The sequence below is a fragment of the Lepidochelys kempii genome, chromosome 1 (genome assembly GCF_965140285.1).
Source record: "Lepidochelys kempii isolate rLepKem1 chromosome 1, rLepKem1.hap1, whole genome shotgun sequence".
Taxonomy (NCBI): domain Eukaryota; kingdom Metazoa; phylum Chordata; order Testudines; family Cheloniidae; genus Lepidochelys; species Lepidochelys kempii.
In genome coordinates, this window is record NC_136380.1 from 304,030,492 (window position 1) to 304,056,359 (window position 25,868).

Here is a 25,868-nt window from a genome sequence, read left to right on the forward strand (position 1 = left end):
CTAGATCTACATGGTCATGTTTTAATCAGACAACATCACACAAGGATTACATTAAAATAATTTCAGATTGCATACTCTTTATCAAACACTATCCTCCTCATAATTCCGGAAGAAAGTTCAGGGCTCGTTTTCTCTTAAAAAAACAAACAAAAAACTCTGAAGTTGAAAATATGTAAAACTCGCCCTCGGCATCAGAAGTCCTTCTCCCTAAGTTTACATGTGAATCAGATACATTGGTGGTACCTATAAGTACATAGAGTTCCTCCCCAATCCTGTCAACACTTAACTTTGCATGAATTGAATGGACTATTCATGTGTGTAAAGCTACTCAGTTTGTACAGGTTTGGTAGGGTGGCCCTGGGCTTTACTGTGGGAATTCACTGAAAGTTTAGCAGCTTTCAAAGTTCTCCTGTCTTTGACTAAAGTAAAGCTTTCTTGTACACAACTACCTAACGTTTGTGGCCCAGGACATTTACCTGAAATCACAAAATGGCTAAGCTTGTCAATTTTGGTCACACAAGGTAGGAAAAATCTGGAAACCATTGTAGATTTAGTTTTGACATGTACACGCAAAATGCATTGATACACGTTCTTGTGCTTTTCCAGTTCATCCAGCAGTCTAAGTTTTGAACCTGACTTGTGTCATCTCCCTAAATAAAATCTCCTAGGAATAGAATCACAGAAATTAGAATTTGAAGTTTTACATTAATCTATTCCTCACCAATGTAGAATTATTCCAGAAAGCATCCTTTCCAGTACTTTGTCCCTACAGGTAAAAGTATTGCTCCTTGATGACAGGTTTGATCAAACTATCTATTGTCCATGTGTGTGAGGGTGTTTTTCCCCCCCCTCTAGCAATACTAATTATTCGGTTAGCAATTTGGTTGCTGCCTTTATGTCAAAATGAAATCATATTAAGACAGACCTAGAATTACAAAAAATACAAATACTGAAAAAGTTAATTGTTAGACATCCAAGTTTTTGCCAGATGTGCCAATAGGACCTATAATTTATCATTTTGGTCAGGCTAGTTGGAGCAAATATTACTGGATCTCCTGTGTTCAGTTGAGCGTCAAACATCTCTCTGGCCCATTCAGAAATCTTAAATTTTGATACTAACCCCGAAGAGCTCAGTTGATTGTGGTGAAGGTATCAAATGCGATTGTTTCTGAACATTGGTAAATAATGTGGTGCAGAAAGGCATGCTTAAAATATTTCTCTCCAAGATAATGTTTCACAAAAAATGGGAGTCTCTCGATGAAACTGACTTTTTTTGGAGACGTCAAGCTGAAAATGAAACCATCACACTAAGCATCAACATTTATCCCAGACATACTGTAAACTTACTTTAGCGGTGTGTCAAGAAACTAGATTGGGAAACAGGATTTACATGAATCTATTAAACTGTCATACTCACTTAAAAGAATCCAAAGCACCCTGAAGGTAGCTAAAACTAATTGCAGTATAAGCATGATGTACACCTGCAAAATGTCAGGCTGAATACACGGCATTGGGCTGAGACTTTCCACAGTTGGAGAAACACAAACTTAAATTCTGCGGTTGATTTTACTCTGTCTATTAACATGCTCTGGATACAGATTGCCATTCTTGGCTCACCACTTCCTATCTTAAGGCAGATGGAAAAATAGCAACTGTGATAAATTGATTGTAAGTTTTTGCTGTAGTTTGTTTTAAGTACTACTTTGGCCTCTACTCAAATGTTCTCTTCTATCTTCCCTTGAGTAGTAATATACCTTTTGAATTACAAAATACCCCTGCATCAGAAGATACTAAAGGAACTAGGTCCTCTTTTTTGCCAATAATTATGGTAAATGGGAACTTTGTAATTTAAGGACTTACTGACAGACCTAAAAAGATCTGGAGCTTGATAGAGAACCTTTGATTCAGTAGCGTCAAATCATTGGCCGGTTTCATGTAACAATACAGTTTCCACAGCACTGGGTTTCAGCCCTTCCTGTTATGTCCAGGTTCGTTAATCTTACTGCATCTTCAGGTATTATTTCAATGTATTTATTTTTACATACACCTCTCCACTGGAACCCTAGCCTAGAATATAGCAGATTTACACATACTTCAACCAGCACAGCATGGAACAGGGTTGCATGATGGGATGAACTAATTCATACACTTGGTGGCTAGTCTAGCTGCTGGAGCCTCATTTTTTCATAAAAGCATTTACAGGAGGCTTAGAGGACATATCTCTAAGTCTGGATGATTGTCCATTTTGAAAGGCATTGTTTGGAGGCCATCACTTGTGGAAAATACTCCTTTCTTTTTTCAGAAAGAAGTAATGATAACTGGCAATGAACATATGCTTCATAATAGGCACCTGAAACCTACACACGTTCACTTATCAGATTCAAACTGTTGTTAGATGAACAATACCAGAAAACCGATTCTAAAATGGTGCATAATTTCTAGGAGACGGAGGGGGAATGCCAGTTCTCATTAAGATTTATTATAAGTCCAAAGTTTTGTAGTCCCGAGACTTAACGACAGATGGTGGTGTAACTCCACCAATTTTGCAACTTGTCCATTCGCTTTGATGTTATAATATAGATTCTCCTTTATTTGACTTCGGTTTAAAACTGTGTTTTTTTTCCCTCTTCCCAAACTGTCTCTGGAACAATGGGTGGGGTGGGAAGAGAATAAACCCATTTAGAAGAGCAGCCTGTTTATTGTTTTCCTGTTCCCTTTATAAACAATCATAATGGAACATGGCAATCTGATATTCACCTATCTGCCAGTTGCAAGGAAAAATACATTAAATTAATGAAAGAAAGACGTTTGAAAGTGGTTTATTTGAAGAGAGAAATACATTGCAACTGTGCAGATGAAATCTCAAACCGTAAACAGGAACAAATACAACGTATTAGCCTTTTTCATTAGAAAGCCAAGTTATAATTTTAAGCCTTAATAATCGCATCGCTTAAAAAACTGAAAAGTGTGTCTGCTTAGCTCTGTTTTTTTATAAAGACTTACACGCCATTCAGACACTAATAATGCTAAACAATTTAAGCAGCTGAGCGTTGTATTGTACCCTCATGTATTATTACCCACTAGAAAGAGGCTGTCAGACGGTGACAATTTGAAGTAGAATAGTGAGATTTAAAACCGTCTTGAAACAGAGCTCAGTCCATCATAGGGAAGGGAGTGTAAATACCGCCTAAAAACTAATACAAAACGAGGAGTCTCATTCCAAAGGAGTGAGACTTGGGACAGGTCTGGATAGAAGGAGATACTTAGTATCTTGAATGGATTTTCCTTCCCTTTCCTTTCCGGGGGGTCAGTCCGCTCAGGTTTCTCACTTTCAGGCAAGAAGCGCTGGCAGGGAAACACGTGAAACGAACTTGACCGCTGGCTGGGCGCCAGCGAGAACCATTCCTCTGTTTTTGTTTGTCGTATGGATCCCCTTTCAAACAATCCCGTGGCAAAGCATTTCTCTCTGCAACTGTGTTTTGACACGCTCAGTGACAGACTTTCGGGCAAAGTCAACTTTTGCTAAGATCGTGTTTTCCTGCCTGCCTTTGGCCAGCCAGGGGGGACAGAGAAGTGGGGAGGGTGCTATACTTGTGCCCTTTCAGCCCTCACAGGCTGCATCCTAGGAGCACGTTTGCTGCTCTCCTTCACGGTGTGTTATTTCGTTGGAAGGCTCTCGAGAGTTGTCTGGAGAACGAGAGCGTTCGTTGTTGTCGGGGCTTCAGAAGTCAGGTGTTCCCAGAAACTTTGTTCTGGAGGGCTGGGGTCTCTTGGCAGCGGGACGCGTGCAATTAAAGCTACTCGCAGCGCGTCCACTAACAAACTCATGTGAAATAAAGCACGCAGGCTTTACTGGTAACTTTGCGATTAAGGGGCTGGGGGGGGGGGAGATAACAGTTGTATGGAGCAAATAAATATATTTTATGGCCACCCATCAGCAACCACCCTCTTCCTTTGGCAGTGGCAGGCAACAGCAGCGAGCGCGTGTGCCCTTGGGCTGAACTTTCACCTCTCGAACCCGATCCAACCCCATTGGCTGAGAGTTAGGAATCTGAGGAGTAGAAAGCTGAGCTCCCATCCAAACCTGTAGTCTATACCTCTCCCTTTCTCCTACACACGCGGCGGCGGCCGGGTGGGGGGCCGGCAGGGATCTGATCCCACTTTTTCAGCCATCCACTGCAAATTACCAACTGCAGCAAAAGAGCTGCCTTTCTGTCGTCCCCTCCGCCCCACGCACCCTCCCATCTTACCCGCGCACGCAGGTTTTACTCTTTGCATTTTATTGGCACTCGCAGCTTTCACAGACAGGAGCGATTACACCTCGGAGAACTGCAACCTTTGCCGAAGTGTGAGCGATTCTTTCGCGAGCCCCCCGCCTCCACCTCACCCCCCGCAGTCTTTCCAGGAAGCTCAGCGAGATGTAAAAGTTTATCCTAACTCCACCCCCGCGCTAGCTACATTCCTCCCCGTTTCACCTAAAAGCAAGCGAGAAAGAGAAAGGCAAGCAGAAGTATGGGTGAGAAATCTCCCTTTAAAAAAACACGCACAACCCTGTCAGTTTCTGAGCACTCTGCAACATTAATTCATGAGCCCAACGCACGGCGAGGCAACCAGCTAATCTTTCAATTTGCTCAGTATACCAACGAGAGAAGGTTTTTATTTTAATCCAGTTTATGTTAATTCTGAGTGACAATCACTTTTGATTCAGGTCTTCAATGAATACAGAAGAGCCTTTTAAATTCAAAATTACATGAAAAGTGTAGGGTCGAGGTTGGTGCGCTTTCATTAGTTGAGTTCTCACTAAAACCCACACACATTGCACTCTTCTATTTCGGATTTACCTTGCTCCAGTGTTTACCCAGGAACCTTGCCATAACATTTAATGTGTGCGATCAAATGATACAGAAAAGAGGAAAAGGCTAAGCATGAGAAGCCCAGGAGAGGATACATTTCTCCTGTTTCTGCTTTCTGTGGCTCTAGTGCTTGTTAATTAAAAGGATTTCAGCAGGAGCCGTGATGCGTGTTTACAGAGAGCGGGAGAAGCCTGAAGTTTTGCTGAGCCTGGTGATGAGTTTAAAAGGCGAGGGTCGGGTGTGTAAATAGCAACGGCTCTTGTGTGTTTCGGCTCAGGGAAAGGGCCAGGCACGTGCTTTGCGGCGCTCACATACAGAAGTCAACGCAGCCTCTTCACTTATCATTGTTGCCAGCCGAAAGGTTAGAGTTAGCAGCTGGTTTCCCTTGCATGCTACTGGGGTGGGGGCTTCCCAGCACCGAGCCATGAAACCGTTTGGGGCCGTGCCCTCCCCCACAAAGTGTGGCCCTAGGACATCAGCCCACAGGCTGGGGGGCAGCAATGGTGCTAGAGAGCGAGGAGGTTGCTGCTGAGCGAGAGGAAATTAAAGCGACTGCGGCCCTGCTGCTAGTGCAAAGGGCGCCGTGAGCGTTGGAGCGGAGGGGAGAAGCGGGGCTGCTCCTTGCTGGGAGAGCGTAGCGCAGAGAGCTAGCGCCTCTGGCCCGGGCGCCGCCGCTCGCTTCGCCCGGCTACTCCTGCGGCCGCCTCCACCCCGTCTGCGCACTGGGGAACGAGCAAGACCAAGGGGCGCCCAGGAAGCCAGCCTGCAGCGCGCGCGGGCTGCAGCTCAACCTGCCCCGGCAACCCCCCGTGCGGCGCGTGAAGCGACACCGCTTGGGGGGAGAGGGCGCACACCCGCGCGGGTCGCGCTCTGCTCAGCGGTCACCTTCTCCCGCCGCACCTCCCGGAGCGGCAGGGGCTTGTGTGCCAAAGAGGCCGGAGTTGAGCCCGCGCGTTTCTTCGGAGCCAGCCTAGGTTCCCCCCTGCTAGGGCGGCGGGGAGTTTACACGGTGATGACAAAGCCAAGTGTTCTCTGCACCCAAAGTCCCAAAACTCTGCGCGAGGTGTGGGGAGACTCGTCCCCCTGCTGTAACTCCCACCAAAGTCCTGCCCAGTCCCCCCTACCCAGCCGCCCCGCTTTCTCGGGAGCCCTTCAAGGCGCTTTGCCCTTCACAGCCGCCGGAGTCCCCCGCTCCCTTGGCCAGCGGCTCTGCCTTTGCAGGCGGGCGGCTCTTCAAGGACTGCCGAGAAAGCTCCAGCCCTCGGCACTGCCCGCACAACACCAGGCTTTGTTTCCTCCCGGTCTGTTAAACTCGTTGTGTCTAACTGGCGGAGGGGGGGGATGGGGGAGACGAGAGCAAACAACTTCTCCCCTGGTTTGTTGACATAGCAGGTGGACTTGACGTCAAGCAGGACGCTTTACAGCGAATCCTAACAATCCTGCTCCGCGAGGGAGTCTCCCTGCCCTGGAGGGAGGCGCCGGGGAAGGAAGGAGAGTAGCAGCGGGGGCACTGCCAAGCTGGTCCCTCTGCACTTTTTTGTTGTTGCAACCCCCCGCCCCTCCCATCCGCATCAGTACCACTCCTGTACAGGCCACTGCGATCATGTGAGCGCGCTCCCTCCTCACTCCCCTTCCCACAAAGAGGAGTCGGTGGGGGCACTTTTTTTTTTTTTTTGCATTCCCAGCAAAACACACACAGGCTTCGCACAGAGCCAGACCCACACACACACACACGGGGGGGGGGGGGGGAGGGAGCGCGCGAGAGACAGCGCGAGCCTCCGAGAAAGCGCGAGACACTGCGCTGGGGCTGCTGCTCCCCAGCCTGCCTCTGCCGCTGCCCCTGCCCTGGGGCTCAGAGCCCCAGCGCCGCCTGCGGAGGAATATCCAGCCCATTTATTGATGCTGCTGCTTGTTGTTGCAGTCTAATCCTCCCCTCACCTCCTGTGTCTCTGCTCGCGCGTCCCGGCAGCAGCCGCCGGTCCTCCTGCAAAGATTTTGTATATGTGGGGGGTGGGGGGAGCTAGTTCAGCTCCTCTCTCGGTGGCAGCTCATCGGGACGCTCTACCCAGTGTCTCCTCTTGGTAAGTTTCATTCCCCCTCCCTCTCCAAGTCTCTTCTTTGACTTGTTACTTTCATTCTCCCCTTCTCTCTCTCTCTCTCCCCCCCCCCCCTTTACTTGCTGCTGCAAGAAAGTTTAGCTCCCGCAGCTCTAAGCATGGTGGGTACAAATGTGACATGTGTCAGATTTCTTCTTGGCGTCTGGTACCACTTGTCCCTTTAAAATATTGTAATGGGGGGGAGGGTTGAGGGGAGAGTTGTGAGATGGGGGAGGGGGCTACTTGGTATGTGCTTATGTTTCCATGCATTCGAGTTTGAAATGTGTCTTAAATTTTGCCTTAATAGAGCGAACACGTTTCAAAAGTGCGATGCAGACACCCAAGTGTTTACTTCACACCCCTTAGCCCTCCCGGTTATAGCATCTATCGTTTGAAACACGCAAACTTTGAATGATCAAATTGGTGGTCATCAGTTAATTTCGTACTTCGGAAATAGCGCTGCAAGCTACCAAACTTCGGCTTTATTTTAGAAGCGCCTATTGCAGGCTGGAGTTTTCTTTTCACATGTCCCACCACAACTTTCAGTTTGGATGGACAATAAAGAAAATGTGTTACAATGAAATATCCTCCCTTCATCCTGGGAAGGTTTTGGGGGCGATATTTCAAAGTGGGGAGGGGGCTTGTTGGTCTCCCCTTTCCTTTTGGCTTTGGAAAATTATGGAAGCATGTATATCCTGGTAAAGAAACATGTCACGTTTCTCCTTTTTGAGATCTCTATGTGTGTGAGAGAGAAACACCTTTCAGGCTCTCTCTCTGTCCATAGGTGCAGCGTGCAAAGGGGGGAGGAGGGACCAGCTATGACATTGATCCTGCATTCAGCCAGATCCAGCACTATGAACTGAGCCCTCTTCCCACTAGCTGCACGTGCAGTGTTTGAGGAAGGTGTTCGCCATCCACTCTCTCTGGCCAGGGCGAGTTATTGCATCTCATTGATCTTCCCTGCACAAACAGTTACCGCTGCCGCTCTTGGGTCTCCTCCTCCTCCTCTACCTTCGCAATGCCTTTTGAATGTGCTTGGCGGATTAGTGTTAACCTTGAACAACAACAAAACATGTTTGCCTAAAACAATAGATTAATAAATAATACGTTAGAGCTATGAAATTCCTGAGGCACAGTTCATAGTTTGTTGTGGGAGCATTCTCCTGAAATTCACTCTTGAAATTCAGGAGTACTCAGAGACCTAGAAACTTGTGAAAGTTTAATTCTGAGGACTTTGAGATCTAGTAGGTAAATGGTTGTAAGGCATGTTGGGCTTTATTTTTTTAAGGTTATGAGTGTAAGGACAGGAAGGGGAAGAAAAAAGAAAACTAACTCCTTTTTGCACAAGTTTTCTGGGCTTTCCCACAGCTAAAAATTCCTTTGAGCATATGGATGAAAGTAAACATGAGATGAGATCTTTCTGAAAAACTGAATGCAAAATACAGCTCAGGATCTAAGTTAGTTTAAAACCTGCAGCAGTCAATTTGCCACAGATTTAAACTACAATGATAAAGACAATTTTGTTCTGTTCCTCTGCTCATCTGTTAAATTTGTGTCAGGGTTCTAGTAACTGACTCAAGAGACAAACTTTTGGAGATTCCGAGCTAGTTTACCAGGGTAGCCCTTGATTACATTGGTGAGCTTTCTGCACTGAACTTCTATGGGGAGGAGAGGACAGAGACAATTGGATCAGGGGTTGAGAGAGTTATAGTCTGTATATTGGGGAAAATATATATATATAATATATGTATAACAGATGGCAGTACCTGCACAAGACAGAGTGCCAGTGAAGTGTTCTTTCTAAAAACATACCTAAACGGACTATTTTAAAGTTAGCATCAACTCTGTCTAGAAGAAGAGAGTGCAAGTTGAGCCACAGAAGCCAGAACATGCAGTAACGTAGAGTTGGGGAGCATTTCCATTTTTAAGAGCCTTTAAAAAATATTTAAGCAGTGACACTCACTTTCCAAATGGGTTTTATCGCAGCCCCTTGCTGCTTTAGGGCCTGATTTAAAGCTTACTGAAGTAATAAATGGGAGTCTTTTGATTGACTTTAGTGGGCTTTGGATCAGGCCCTTGGTAACTTGATTAAAATTTTGAAGCTGGGAAGTTGCATACTGCATGAGAGTATCATGTTAGCTTGTGAAAAATAAAGTTAAAAATAAACTTTAAGAGCTTTAGCTGCTGTTCTTGTTTTTTCTGTACTAAGTAAATTAAATCTGTCAGAGAAAAGATACTGTTCGTAGTAATGTTGCTATGAAGAAAATAAGGGTTACTTATTAAACCTGATTCTTTGATGCTGCACTAAATCCATATGAATCAGGTATAAATCATATGCATTTAAATTATTTAGCTAACTACTCAAACCAGTAAACACTTGAGGGAAGGGAAGAGGGTTTCAGATTATTATACATATTTTGAAAAACAATTTATTTGAATGCCAGTCAATTTATTAACATCTAAAGTGATGCATAATCTGCTACTGTAATCAATTTTTGGTAATATTCAACCAGCCAGTAGTTGCTTGAAACGAGGCCTCCCATTACATTAGGCTTTAATGCTGGGTAATAAGCTTGAACTGTTGCAGGCCAATGACAAATTTAAACACACTTGAGGTTTTTTTGGTTTAACACCAGTGGTTCTTAATTTTGTCCCAGAAATCTTAATTTGTTTTGGTAAGGTTTGTGCATCATTTAAGGAAGAAAATCTTGTTTGTGCCTTACTACTATTTGAAAAGTTGTATAAAATTACCAGAGAGCCTTTAAACACCAACCAAGTTAATGTTTATAGTGTGCCTATAAGATCAAAAGTGCTGCATAAGAGCTACGTATTTCAATTAATAAATGGATAATATTATGTTTGTCCTAGAGCTAATGTGCACAACTGTACTCATGTCCAGGTTTCATAGCCTTCAAATATTGAAATTTTAGAACATAAAATTCTTTTGTTTATACAGTTTATACAGTTTAAATGAATTTCTACAGTTAAAATGCATTGAAATAAGTTATATGATGGATTTATCAGTTAGAAAAGCGGTATGTTCTTAAGTGACAAAACTGTAATCACAACATTTACTTTATGTCCACTTTCAGCTTGTTTTCAGGACTGATTTTAAGTGAACTAAAAGCTGCTGTTCACATTTTGAGGCTATATATCTGGTTCAGCATTGCATGGGCACGTGGCATTCTGGTCTAGCAGAATCTGGTCTTGTGTTCTGATCCCCAGTGCTGCCAGTGATTTGCTATGTGGGTTTGGGAATGTTAACGTAGCCTCTTTGTCTGTTGCTCATCTGCAAAATTAGCGTAATGCCACCTACCTGCTTATTTCACAGGCGTGAAGATTATTTATTAATGCTTGTTAAATGCAAAGTATTATTTTGTCCCTTTCCTTCAGAGTTTTTACTAGACATGTGTTGGAGCAGTTTAATTTTAGTAGTGGTGCGAAATAGAAAGAGTGATGTGAGTCTTCATGTTGTTCCTCTGTGAGTTAAATCATGGAGAGGTCATTTACGTGAATGAACTGAAAGTGATTTAGGACACAGGTTACTAAGAAGTACTCATGGGATGATTGTTAGTGGAGAAAATTGTAAATCACAGTTAAACTCAAATACTATCAACCTCATTACAAAAATCGAATGCTAATTCTTGGTACACTCAAACTGATTACTCTTTTTAAACTTTGGGACAGTGGTGCTAGAAATAATGTCAATTACCTATTTTTTTTCTTAATGACCGCAACATAGCTCACAACTATCCCTTTATAGAAGGGACACCCTTAATTTTTGACCCAAATTTCCTCTGTCCCATTTTGACTTGATATTTTCCTATACTATTTAAAGTATTGACACTAGAAAGACCCAGTTTATAGAAAAAAGTTATTTATGCTAAATTTATTAATCCAGCATAGTCTATAGATTCCAGAAATATATATTAAGACTGTTCATTTTTGGGGTTTTCCTCATATTTGAGCCTAGCAGGTAGGAAGTGCTTATTTTCTTATTAGAATTTGTAAGGTTTTTTTTTTTTTTTTAATTTAAATGTACACTTTAAAAACTTCTAGATCTACCTCAGAAAGCTAGGAATAATAGCCACCTTTTTAATATTCTCAATTGGTTAATAACATTTCACTTTGGAATAAACTTTTTATGTGATTTTACTTTCTATCAGACACAGATGTTTATTGATGTAGATGTGTATTAGTTTTTGCTTCTCTCCTTTATTCATTTTTGTTAGGTCTGCATTTTTAAGTGCAGGACTCTTTTAGTTAGAAGGGAGAGAGACCAGATGTAAAATAGGCAGTGATAACCTTTGTGTGCTCTTACCTCTGAAGAAGGTGAAAGTAGTCTCTGACTCTTTGTAGTCTACAGGTAGGGCATCTCTAGGTACACCAAGGTGTAGTTTGGTTGATGTTCCAAAATAACATTTAAGCAGTAGGTACCAAATTATGTACAGATGTTGTGGTGAAACTAGACAGTGTTTGAATCCATTTAGCAAAATGCTTTGAATTCCTGTTCTAAGGCATTTTAAACAAAAATATTGAACAAATTGTATCAACCTATGTTGTAAGTCCTTTTTAATAAATAGCAAAGTGGTTCCAGGGATGGGTATACGAATACATGCAGACTGATTGGTTTTTCTCTTTCCTTTTTCTTTTTCTTTTTTTTGGTTGCTGGTGTTTGCGATGATAGTGCCTTTTCTTTAACTAGGATAAAGCCTGAGAGTGCTTCTCTTCTCTCACACACACAGAGTCCGAGTGCTGTGTATATATACGTGCATGCCCACAGACATATATATGTTGGTAAAGCTTATTGTAGAAGCCAGAGCTATTTCCTTTGGATTCTGTGTACCATACTCTACATGTGCCTTGAGTATGGCCTTTCAGTCCATTTAATGGCACAATGCTTAGCTGCAGTTGTACTAGCATAGCTAACCATTGCTAATAATCACACACTTTAATTTCCTGGTGCATCAGGAGCAATGAAGATGTGCTGACATCAGAGTTTCTAGAGCACAGTGACTTACTATGTGACAGTGTCTGAGTGGGTGCTTTTAAGTGTTTGAGTGTGCACGCACAAAAGAGAGAAACAGATTTTTTTGAGTTGTTAAATAGTATTTCCTTTTATTGCAGGATAATGGTTGCATCAACAATAATATCAATGGACCCCTCTTGAATGGAACAGATTCTGTACATAAAGCCACCTATTGTAACCTAAAGCATTAGAGTTACATGTATGCTTTGTTAATTTTCAGTTACATTTATAGTTAAATACATTTTATAATTCCAGAGGGATACTGTTTTGATTATAAAGTGTGATTTACACTTAACTTATTTTACAGAAAATTACACTTAATTCTTCACATTTTCAAGATTTTGGATCTGATTTTACTCTTACTTTGGGTTGGGTTCAGCTTAGTTGGGTTCAGTTTATTTTGGCTAAAACCAGTTAGGTGAGTCATTAGCAATAACTCCACCTGGACCAGGGCCACAGCCTTTTAAACTGCCCATAATCCTCACTGCTGGGAACTCCGAGACCAGCTGGTTCAGCCCCCAAAGTGGCCTGAATTACAACTCTGACCAGATTTTTAAAGACCCCTTCCTTGGGGTGGGGAGAGATGAATTTTACTCTTCTATGGTACAGCTGCCTCCTTGAGTACAGGAAGATTGACACTACCCTTTCCCCTCCACCTCTCCCTTTGTGTCCATGGGATGAATCTGCCCATTGACTGCAGTGGAGTTACTCCAGCAGATCAGGTCCATAATATTTAAATAAGAGGAGGTTTGGGCCCTGATCCTGCTTAAATTAATGCATTGTTAGTAGTCCTATTTAACACCAGTGGGTCGATTCAAATTACATAAAATTAAGTGCATGGCTAAATCTTTGCAGCATCATGACTTTGGTTACAATAATTGGGCCCTTAATTACAATATTTTAAAATGTTATATGGTAAATCTGAGATAATTCTTTTTATTTTGGCTTGTACTTTGTTGTGATGAAAGCACACATTGGAAATCTATGATTTCAAGATGTTTTTTAAAAAAGGTAATTTCACAGATTTTATATAATATGCATCCTATTAATAGAGAGAGTGGAATGATATGAATGAGACTTGTTCTAGTCTTTCAGTTAAAGGTATATGACATCTATGGAGGTTTTTTTTGTTTTTGTTTTTGTTTTAAAAGGAAGACAGTACATTTTTAACTGAAATTTTACCTGACGTTATAGCATTTTTACCGTGACTGATCTTTTTATTTATTTGTATTATTTATTTTATTTATTTAATATATATTTGGTTGCTATTCTTATTTCTGTGTGCTTTGTGGACAATTCTGTAATTTAAATTTCATGGGCCCTATATGATTTCTGATGCACCACTACTCAGCGTTTTTTGGAGGCTGTTCCTATTATTAGAGGAAAATTAGTCTGTTCTTCAGCTATGATGCTTTGCGCACCCCTTTAGTATTTGAAGAAGCCTTGTGGTTGCATAGCCTGAAAATACTCGGCTCTTCATGACTGTCAGTGCTGATACTGCAGGTGGGGTTGGGAGAGTTATCTAATATATGAATATACTTTTAAAGCAAATCCATATGCTAGCCTTTTTGATGCTGCATAGCTGAGTGAATTCAGTCATTTCAGGAGTAACTCTCCGTATCTGCCAGCATTTCACAGTCCCAGGACAGGGAGCGAGAAAGAAAGAACTTGCTTCCATGAGCACCTCTCTTTTCCCATTCCTCTTTTTTAACCCTGGCAGCTCCAAAAATATAGTATGCAGAGCTTGTCCATCTCTTCTGGGCACTCAGTGGGCTGGAGTTCATTCTGGAAAGACTAGCATACTGCGACTTAAGGCCTAGAAAGTTTTGGATATTTTTCTGCTGGATTGGGCCCAAAATTGCCAATTTTTTAAACAACATTTCAAGTCTGAGTGAATCCTTTATTGTGATCTGAAACAAAATGTGTAATATATTTAAAAATGCACTTACTAGATATGTATTTAATCATTCTTATTTTTAAAAATGAACTTAGTAATAGTATATATGAATTTTACCAAAATGATAGCAGGGGTCTTGATCCATAGAAGGAAGGAGAGTGACTATGCAGGCTTTCCATACTGCTGTGCTTCTGCATTGGGACCAACTGGAAGAGTGAGGGGACAGTTCAGTTTCCATACTAACAGGCTGCTAACAAGTTATGCATACAGATGCTGAGAGACACTACATTAAAAACTGGCCAAAGGCTATCAAAAAATTTCAGAAACAGTACATTGCTAAGGAGCTGTCAGATGATGATTTTGAATCCATCCAACATCAGGGTGACTACAACAAAGTCCCAAAGGTGAAATGCTCTGTATCCCATTAATCTGTGTCATTCAGTCAATCCTGATTCTAGCTATAAACAAAGTTTAATCTCAATTATTTCTTTTTCTTTCTATCATTATTAAAGTTTAGAAGTCTCACTGCATTCTTCTGGAATTTGATTCAAACCATAAAAAAAAAAGTTATGTTTAATACATTTGTAATAAAACCTGTAGATGACATTTCATTGTTTTATAACTAAATTGGAAATTACAGTTTTAACATGTAAAAATAATTCAGAGGAAATTGGAAATGGTTATTTCTGGGAAGCTGCTACAGCTTTGGAAGAGAAAGTGACAAGGCAAAAATAAGGAAGAGGTGGGGAGTGTGTGTGGAAATGAGCCAAAAAAACCATGGGATTGTTTAGAATCCGGCAAAGGCACAAGATAGCAAAACAAGGAGGTGGGTAAATGTTGTTGAAAAAAATAGAGGGACTTCAGGTGTACAGAAGAGAAATAAAGGTGGTGTGATTTTATTTTTTAAATCTAAGAACTTGTGTGTGTGACTACATAGGAGACAGATTTTGACCATGTCTACTTCTAAGTGAGGAAATAATGATTTGTATAAGTACAATGTGCATAAAATATTTATTTTATGAACGGGGGGCCAAAATCTCTGTTGATGTGAACAGGTAGAACCCAGTTCACTGGAGTTGTTTACTTATAACAGTGATGAATTAGTTCCTAGAGTCCTCTGAGTTAACATCTTAAATGCTTAAATTTTATTAATGACTTTATGTGCCTTTTGAAAGGTACTTAGTAGTAGCTGAAGTGAAGATTGATTTATTTATTTTTCTCAGTGCACATCTAAATACCACTTTCCTGAAGTGACACAAGAGATACAGAGTTCTTTTGAAGATAAAAAGAGGTAAAATTAAAGTGAAGAGTTTACGGAAAATGCAAGCCAGTATCTTTTTAGAGTTAAGAAAAAAAGTAATTGAAATATTTATGATTCAAGGCACTGCTGTGTGAGAAAGCACAGACAGGGCTGTGGTTTCATTACAGTACTTACAATATTCGCATGACCTAAAAATGGAAGTTCAAAAGACCTAAATCAGTCATGTATGCAGAGACTGCGGAGATATGCATAGCTGATGGAGTGTTTGTTCTTCTGTTGTATCAATAATTTCTCATAATCTTTGTGTAAAAACAACATATTTAAACTTAATGAGAGAATACTATTAGGAAAAGAAATACTGATGATAATGTGCATAACACAGTAAATGTAACAGAAGATATTGACTACTGGAAGGCTTATTGTAAAGATAACTGTCAACTGAAAAACAATTAATGGAGTATATGGGTGCTAACAGTTTAGAAATATAAGGCTGCTACTTAGCTAAAGATCATGATATGCTTTCACCTAGAAAATTCAGTCAAACTCATTTGTTATCAGTGCTGAATGAATTTAAATTACTTTTAATATTGTGATGATGTGCTCAGTACACGGTAACTGCTAAAATGGTAGTTTGAAAGATATACCGAACTCAGAAGAAGATTTACAGAAAGTGTCATAAATCCTTGGAAACTCTTCTGCTTAGCAAAAGGAATGAAGTTTTATTGAGAGAAAAATTAGCTGAGAAATATTTGTTGTTCAACTCTGCTTTAGGTGACTAATGTCTTGTAAAACAGTTAAAGGTTTGTTTAGCATATAAAATGGTAGCTGACTTGCTCCTGAAAATCCTACGTTAATGCTGCCCAGGAAAGGACATAAAATAAATCTAAACAAGTACAAATATATATCTTGTAAAATTGCTAGGTGGTTTATTTAAAAATGTGTGTTTAGTATTTCTTATAACCAGGATCCAGATCATGCCCTCAAAGTAAACATATGGAGGGGCTGGGAAATAGCAAAATTAGTGGGAAGAAATTGTCCAGAGAGGAGAATCTGTGGTTGCTGTCTAAAGCCCCCACCATGGATTTGGGACTCTGCTGGTATTTTGTATGGGCGTGCACAGAGAAACATGCTGGGGGATGCTGACCCACACACTTGCATGATCTAAGACAGGTGTAGATGAGGCTTCCAACTTTTTTATGTAGATTTGGTGTACTTCAATCTGTGGGGCCGAACATTCCCTATAGATGAGCATAGTGTAGTAAAAAAAGTGCTGTGCAACATTTGGTTCCAACCTAAAAAGCTTCTTATGTTTCAGCAATGGGATTCTCTTGAGCAGAAACTTCCAACCCTGCAAAACTTAATGGTGGTTTTTGTGATTTTTTTTTTCTTTAAAAAAAAAATGTCTAGGGTGAGAAGGAAGGTTACTTTCTAAATCTAAGTTGTTCCTTTCCTCAATTTGCTCTACCACATACTTATATTAAAAGGACTTTAAGACCTTGAGCCAAAGCTATTTGAAGTTGGTGGAAAAACTCTCATTTACTTCAGTGGGTTTTGGATCAAGTCCTAAGCGAGTGCTGCTGATACTCAGAAAGTATCTTTTGTTTGCTGAGGACCTTTTGTCAGTTCCTATCACGCTGACCTTTCAGAATGTCCCATGTTTATCCAAAAGAAAGTTGCTTGTCTCCCTCTACATATTCCTGTGCCAAGCATGCTCTTGATGCCTACTTAACCTCTCCCCACCCCTGCAAAAAAAAAAAACCTGCAAAAAAACCCCATAAAAAGCCTAAAACAACTAGTGAGAACTGTTCTCACTATTTCATAAAATATAGGACCTTAGACTAAGTGTTGTGGGAGTCCTAGCAAGTGATTGTTGGAATGGTTTTCCAAGATGTAGCTCCTGAAGAGGAGTCGAAATTTCTTTTTCATAATATTTCAATACACTTAGGGGTTCATTTCCATTTACACAATCAATGAATTATTAACAACTAGGGCATTCTGATACATCAGTTGCTGGGGTGTAGATTTCAGGGTATACAGTACAGATACTTTTTTTTTTAAAAATGTTCTTATACGTACTCATTTTAAATAAAGATATGTTGGAAAAGCAAAGTAAGTCATATTTAAAAATAAGCCTCCTATAACTAGATATATATTAGAATGTTACTTTAACATCATTTGTCTATCATAGTAGGCATCCAGTAACTAAGCATTTCTATCAGGCTTCTAAAATTGGTGCCCATAAGTTTGCCCATAAGTCAAAATAACTGAAATCAAAACCTAAGATTCTTTTAATGGCACTGTTTAGTGTGGTTTGTATGACTATAGTGTGGTTTGTATGAATATATTCCAATATCCATTGACTCTTCCTGGCTTCTTTGTAACTGAGGAAATTATTACCAGAAGGGGAAAAATACCATTATATAGGGCACCATTTTATGCAGAATTTTTTTGTTGCAGATTGAATTATCAGCAAAAATTACTTCAGTGGAATTACTTTGGATTTAAACCAATTTGAGTGTGAAAAAAATTGGGATAAACCATTCAAATATAAGATCTTTCATAAAATCACTGCAATATTACCATAATTAGAACTAAGTATTCTGCAGTTGCACAATATTTTTGTTGCAGTTGAAATTGACACAGCTGTTGAATGTTTCAGCGACAGATAAAAAAAATAAAATCCCGTGTTATTCAGCAAGGTGGTTTCCTCAGGATTTATTTTTCAGACAAAGCACTTTGTAGTTGCTATTTATTTGCAGCAGCAGAATGAAACTAATGAGCCTCTGGCCAGTTTCACCTTTATTGTTCAGAACTCTGTAGGTAGCAGTGAAACTAAGGTTTCACTCTGCTGCTACTCTGGAAAGCTACACGGCAGCTGATGAACTGGAGGTGTTGTCTATAGACCTTACTTGTGACCAGAATGTTCCATATTTGTCTGTGACTGGTTAGTAGGTATCTGGTCAACTTTTCAATCCCTGCAGTAGCTTTAACCCTACAAGATTCTGTTATTTGTGCCATTTTAGGTACTTCAGGGGTTTTGATATATACTAGATTTCACTCACCGGGGCTTGTGTTAACTCCCCGATGAAGACTGGAAATATAATTTGCAGATTAAAATAGCTTCTTGGATCTTTTCTTAAAAATCCATTTGACTGATATTATACTTTCTTTATAAGGATATTTGTGGGAGAGAACCTTTTCTTGTGTTGCAGTAAAATGTGCATTATATTAAGTGTTTTTAATGTGTTTAGGAATTAGGGGCAACCTTTGTGCAGGGCGTTTTATATATTAGTAGTAAGTAGAGTGATGTTAAACTCCCCAAGTTTTATTTCTAGTAGTGTCTGAATGTAATTTGTTCTCACTCTGCTTTGTGTGTTTGTTTGTTAAGGCAATGCAACATATTGAAAAGATTTGTTTTATTCTCCAATTATTATTTTATTAATAGTCCATGACCTAATGGAAATCATTGTCTCAGAAAAGTTTTACTACTCTTCATATAAACCAAGGCATCAGATATGACTAGCTGATAAAATCACAATTATTTTGTATTCAGTAGGCTTCAAACACAGTAACCTAAAATTAAAATTTTAAGCAGAATTTTGAAAAACTGCCAGAAGTCTTTTCTTAGTTCTGTTCTTGACAAATGAGTGTGAACCAATAGTGACTTTTGAAGATCTTTAGATACAGGAATATAACGGATTTAAAGATGGAAAATTCTAAATTGCACACTTTTATTCCTAGTTCACATCTGTGGAGCGAAGGGTTGTCTTTCTTCCATTGCACTGCTAAAATGTGTGATTTGTTGAGAGATCTACATTAATAATGAATTTTCATAATATGTTTATCAGATATCTAGAATGATGTGTAGTGTTTGTCAGAGTGAAAAGGAATATCTGTATAATCAAAGAACTTCCCCCCATAACACTTCATAATACCAGCCCATATGGGAGTGTGTGGAAGAAACTTTCTTACTAGCCTAGAGAGTTTAAAATTTTTTTTAACTCTAAGAACCTTTGCTCATCTTCTAGGGGCATGACTGGCTGACTGTGGGGAAACCAACAAGATATGTTCCTGTTCTGCGGTGGGTAAGGGTGGTCCTGAGAGAATGTAACTTCCAGTTTCAGTATGTGTCCCAGTTTTATTTTAAACAGCCACAAGACAGGCATTTTGGCTCCTTGGGTAAACTATATCCCCTCCCCTCACTGTGAAGAAGGATGGTATTGTGGTTAAGGTGCTAGACTGGAAAATCTGGGTAGAGTTCCTGGGTTAGATGCAACCTCTTTGTGTATCTTTGGCTGAGTCCCCTAGTCTCAGTGTTGTGAGGATAAATTCATTAAATTATTAGGAGGTGCACAGACACCATAGTGGGGTGAGCCATGGGAAAACTGATTTAAAAAAAATAGCTTTCTTGAGTTCAGTGAAAACAGACCCAACTCCTTTGATCTCATCCATTCAGCATTTACCACTCACTAGGTGAAAGCACTTTGCGCTCATTAGCCTGTGACTTTAGTCCTACTATAAGTACAGTAGCTACTGAAGTAAGTTAGGCCCTCAGAGGGAAACTGGTTTGGACGTGAACTGGATCCTTGTCCATTGAGGCTAATTTTCCCATCTCCCTCGGGTAGACCAAATGCTTTCCTCTCAAGATAACTCTTTGCCCTCAAGTGACCATTGTTGATTTGAATTAACTTCTGATGGGAGTTGGATAGATCTGAAATTAGACTTTTCAAAAAGGATAATCTAAGGGTATGGGTTAAGCAAGTGGTCTACACTTTTAGTCTGAGAGACCTTTCCAAAGCAGAAAGGGATGGTGAACCTATTCTAGCTAGCTGTGACAGACAGACTGATTTTCCTGGTTCACTTCTCTGTCCTTTCTTGTCCAAAGCATTGTTGTTGTTATTTCCAAGACCTGTCAGATGTCTTACACCATGTCAAAGGATAACTCTGTAATTGTTGTAGCTACTGAGTTGGATTTCAAATACAATAGAGGTGAGCAAGAAAAGTGCTATCTCATTTGGCTGGATAACACCCCTGAAGGATTCGGTGGTGATGGTGGTTATGGCCATAGCTGTCCAGAGAGGATACCCATAATCTACTCATACTTGGATGATTTTTTTTGAGGCAGGAAATGAAAAGAGAGAGCCTGTTAAGCAAATCATAGTCATCTGTAGAATTTAATGGTTGCAGGATAAACTAAACCAAGAAATCTGTCACTCTTTCAGGGATTAGTTTATCTTGGAGCTATGATACTTGGTCTACCATGGTACTTCTCTTGGCTTATGAAATTGACGCACAAATAACCTTGAACAAATCAGCTTCTCTTACATCCTGGACGTATGTACAGGTACCAGAGTTGATAATGGAATTTATGGCTATTACAAGGTAAATATGGCTCCATAAATGTCCTCTTCAACTTTTTTCCATCAGTTGGTTACCATAATCCAACCTGTGTTTTTCCCTGCTATTCTTGCAGTTACAGGATGAGAAAATTAGACAAGAGTCATCCTTAAACTATTCTCTTAGTTCCTGACTGGATAGTAATAGATAAATGTCTTTTGGGGTGGGACCTCAAGTTTGGAAAGGGCTGTTTATGACTGGATAATTAATGTACTAAAGGCCACAGTATTTGGCATGTAGTTCATCACTTCAACTGGGACAACTCCACCCCTATAATATTATTAACAATTAGGGGACATAAATAGCAGGGGCATGGTGAAAACCCAGTGGAGAATCATCATTGCAGAGAGTTATCTTATGGATGGAAAGAAATTTCATGTTTCTTTTGGCCAGCTACTTGGAATTGAAATTTAGAACCCCAACAGACTGACTGAGTTGGAGTGATATTGAGCCATTAGAATGGGAACTGCATAAGTCTGTGTTCCTCTGAGTTTGGCCACAAATTGTAACTCTGTAGTTGGATTTGAGGGGCTTTGACTCAAGCAGAAAGGTAGATGTATTCTCCTTCAGGTTCTGGGACTCTTGGTCCTGGAACTAGACACTGTCTTACTGGCAGAGCAGTCTTACAGTCAAAGTTGATTGACTGTCCTCGTTGGGTTGGCCAGGGACTCTTGTTTCTTCAGCTTCTGCTTTTCTCCTAGATCAAATTCTTAGTCTTTCCCTCAAGCAGGACCATTTTAAGGATCCAGTATGCTGTCAGTTCTTGAACACACGTGGCTGCATACATGTAAGATTATTATGTTCTCTGTATATTAGAGTGTAGGCTTCCTTCAGGTCTTGATACAGGGATATACAATTAAATAATTTTATAGGGGACGTTCCTAACATTCTTTCACAACATGTTGAATAAAGACCTGGGCACCAGCTGCTTGAAGAACCGAGCAGCTGCTACATATGGGTCATAAGGGTTAACATGGAATGCTTCTCTGTGATGTGATGAGGGAGTGAGTTTGTTTGTTTGTTTAAGGACAGCTGAAATCTAAATTACTCCCTTTTGATCTTTGAGGAAGTTCTCAGGTTTCTCATTGTGGTTCTTCACCCTTTAAGCCATTTTTCTAGCAGTCCTCTCATCAGTCTGCTCCCTCATGGAGGATAATTAAATTCTTTAATGCAAGTTTCATCACTACTTGATGTAATATCAGCACCAGACACTGATTAAGCCTCTTCTTCATTTCCCTTCTGATGCATTCTTTTACCTTTTCTGTTTGGGTCTGGGCATATCTTCTTTTTCTGCCCAGACCAAGAAGTGATTTCATACGTTCAGGGTGAAGAGTTCTTCAGTTAAATAAGCAAAACAAATTGCAGAAGATAGAAAATCAGATGTCCAGCTTATAATTTTTGCGGCCACAACAAAGGCTGAATGGCCCCTAAATCTTCTCTTTTGTTGAGTTGTAAAATATATTGAGGAACCTTGTGCTGCCATAGGTACAGAGGCTCTGCCTTTTATCAAATCTTATTTTGTAAGGTCCATCTCTCCCTCTTCTGCTTCTCTTTTAGACTAGCAAAAGGGAGCCACCCCTTGGGAGTCCTTCATATCTTTTAATGTAGATGCCACTTTGGGAAAGTAGGTTCGGTTACTAGACTGACTAATTTTTCGAGGTGCCCATGCACTTTCTGGCCTTGAGTATTGCTGTAGAAGTTTAGTTTGTCATGGAGGGACTTGGAGAAACAAAACTAACTGGTAGGGTCAGTGTCCCTAATCTATCATGTGAAATCCTTGAATGTTTTTTAAAAATTCTATGAGTTAAATTTCCCTCCTCCAAATGTCTAAATTTTATTATGAGGTCCTAGGTAAAACAATAAATAATTTGGGTGTGACCAAACTTCTTCCACCTGCCTCATAAAAATATATTCTGTACATAAGTAAAATTCTGTATTTTGTCTTTCCTGATGGAGAATCTCCTCTAAGTATTTTATACTTACCTACTGAACAAAATTTTACTAGGCTTTGGAAGGGTGAGTTTTTTAATCTGATGTTAGGTCTGTTTATAATGCAAATCAGCTGATTCTAAAGAGACCCACCTTTGACCTACCTAATTTGATTATTGTAGTCCTCCTTACCTCATTATCAGAGGCATTGTTCCTTCCACAAGTCTGAGAAGCTTCATATAGATATTGCAGTTCTACTCTAAATTTACAGAGGTTAAAAAAATCTATTCTAAAAAATCTGCCATAAATATGTATGTAGAGTAATTACAAAAACCATGTTTCTATCTTTGGACTTCGGTTTAAGCAAAATGAAGTCTTTCTCAAAAGTTCTGTGTTCTGGGAATCAAAAAACATTTTTGTGACAACTTGCAAAATTATCATGTGTATTAAGCATTATTATTGATCTAAAGCTTTTACTCTCTTAAGGTGGATTAATTGCTTTTTCCATTTTTGTTTGCAGTTCAGTGTAATCTCATACAGACTATTGTATTTTTTATTTAAATTCTTATGTAGACAGACAGTGTATGTTTGTGTAGGAAGTTAAAGTTGACTCTTGATAATGGTTAAAGTATTTTCTTAAATAAAAAACAAAACAGTAACAAACCTCTAGGAACATAGTATGCCAAGTTGTGCAAATTTATTACAAGCTGTCAGGGTTCCTTCCTCACTCTGAACTCTAGGGTACAGATGTGGGGACCCTCATGAAAGACCCCTTAAGCTTATTCTTACCATCTTATGTTAAAAACTTCCCCAAGATATAAACTTTGCCTTGTCCTTGAACAGTATGCTGCCACCACCAAGCGTTTTAAACAAAGAACAGGGAAAGAGGCCACTTGGAGATGTCTTCCCCCAAAATATCCCCCCAAGCCCTACACATCCCCTTTCCTGGGGAGGCTTGAGAATAATATCTTAACCAATTTGTTACAAAATCATCAAAGACCCAAACCCCTGGATCTTGGAACAATGGAAAAATCAGTCAGGTACTTAAAAGAAGGATTTTATTAAAAAAAATAGAAAGGTAAAAATCATCTTTGTAAAATCAGGATGGAAAATACTTTACAGGGTATTCAGATTCAAAACACAGAGGATCCCCCTCTGGGCAAAACCTTAAAGTTACAGAAAACAGGAATAAACCTCCCTCTTAACACAGGGAAAATTGTCATAAAACAAAATATAAACTAATTCGCCTTGCCTGGCTTACCTATACCAGTTGCAATATTGGAGACTTGGATCAGGATGGGTTGGAGAAGATGGATTTCTGTCTGGCCTCTTTCAGTCCCAAGAGAGAACAACCACGTAAACAAAGAGCACAAAACAAAAGCCTCACCCAAATTTGAAAATATCTTGTCCCCTTATTGGTCCTTTGGGTCAGGTGCCAGCCAGGTTAGCTGAGCTTCTTAACCCTTTACAGGTAACAGGATGTTGCCTCTGGCCAGGAGGGATTTTATAGCACTGTATACAGAAAGGTGGTTACCCTTCCCTTCCTATTTACGACAGAAGCAGCACAATTTTTGCCTCTGTTGCAGGAATTCTTGTGAAAATGTGATTAAACTCTTGCCTTCCTGTGATTTTTTTGAAGGAGAGACAACACACAATTCGCCACTCAAGTACCTGTTAGCTAGGGGAAAATGCCTTGAGTTGCAAGTTTCTACCCCATACTTCCCTTAGCACGCAAGATTGTAATTCATCAGGAGGTGGGCTTAACAGAGAAAAGATGCCAGAACTACACCGATTTTTAATAGTATGGGTATGGGGGAGTAGCTTGGAGAATGCTTTCCGTTACAGAGGAATAGTCTATCGGAGATAGGTAGAGGGGATCCCGCTGGCTGTGTTGTTGCATCCCTGATCATCCTACCTAATAGCCATTGATGGACCTAGTGTCCATGAATTTACCTTGTTCTTTTTTGAACCCAGTTATAGTTTTGGCCTTCACAACATCCCCTGGCAATGAGTTCTACTAGTTGACTGTGCATTGTGTGAAGCCCAGTGACTTGTTTGACTAAAGCATAATTTGTGTTTGGCTAAAGCATGTCTGCCAGAAAGGCACCAAATCTTGATCTAAAGACACTGAGATGGAGAATCCACCACTTCCTTTGGTTGGTTGTTCTAATGGCTAATCACCCTTACTGTTAAAAATGTGTGCTTCATTTCTAATTTGAATTTGTCTGGTTTCAGCTTTCAGCCATTGGGTCTTGTTATGCCTTGTTGTAAATTGCCCTTCTCATGGGTTTAAATTGAGTTGTGGGAACTTGAGTTCTATATTTTCCCATGGCTCTCCCCATTTTAACAATCTCCCCCCTCCCCGCTTTGGGAGATCCTCCAGAGTGTTCTATTAGCATGATTGTCCCTTGCGGTTCCATGGCTGCTCTGTCAGTGGTAGCATTTGCAACTCATTATGACATTATAATTAAAGTCCATTTCAATCTGTTTCTGCCAGGATACAATGGACAATATGCATATAAATATGGAATACCTAATGAAGTGGCATAATATAGTATAGTATTAGTATCAGCTTGCATTGCTCACTTGTGGTAAAATCCCAAGTGACGTATGCTGGTCCTCCCAAATGAGTGTCAATAAAACCTATATTCTGGGAAATACTCATAGTGTAAGACAAGTATTCTGAAAATGTTTTAGAACACTGTATCCTTCCACCTGGAAGGCCAGGTTACTTCAGTTACCATGAGTCCTACCTGTAGAGGGCTCAGAGGAAACAAAAGGTTGCCGTAAGGCATCTTTCTGAGACTCCCTAGTTCTTGGGCCCCCTGACCAGTTGCAGGAAGTCTTTTAGAGCATCCTCAAAGAGTGATTCTGGCAGCTGGGGATTGCTGTCCCCTTTTCTTGATCTGGCCCTCTATCCATGAGGCTTTGAAGGTGGGTGGCAAAGAACTGGCTGGACTGACTCTATGCCACCAGAGGATTCCACTATGTTACTGATTGCTTATGCTGCACCAAATGGAACCAAGCATTCTTAATGAGTTGAGGATCTGTCTCAGAATCTTTTAATGTGTGTTGTCTGGATATTTATTAGATGCATATTATTGTTTTCTCTAAACTCCCAATGGTGCTCTTTAAAGAATTCCCCCTCAAGTTTATTTCTGTATTTTCAATATTAGAAGAAGACACCTAAATCTGCAAACTTGTTTATTGTTTGCTTTTTAACTACCTTTGCCAGACATTTACTGTTAGTGCTAGATAGCTGCATTGCTTTTGGATTTTATACAGTGAAACCCCGTTAATAGAAGTCAGAGTCTTGATATGCTGGTTCAGAGGTTCAGGATTGTGCAATTATTTTTTTCAATATTTCATCTCTCAAGATGTTAAAACCCTCTTCATTGGATTTATC

At 40.1% G+C, this 25,868-nt stretch overlaps 1 protein-coding gene across 2 annotated transcripts in view; it reads left to right on the forward strand.

The window, feature by feature from the left end:
• Positions 1–6,645: 6,645 nt before the first annotated feature.
• FOXP2 (forkhead box P2) overlaps positions 6,646–25,868 on the forward strand; it is a 555,269-nt gene continuing 536,046 nt past the window's right edge. For both annotated transcript variants that reach the window (XM_078851144.1, XM_073328132.1), the window contains exon 1: positions 6,646–6,934. The gene's annotated coding sequence lies outside the window, so the exon portion shown is untranslated. The remainder of the gene's footprint in view (positions 6,935–25,868) is intronic.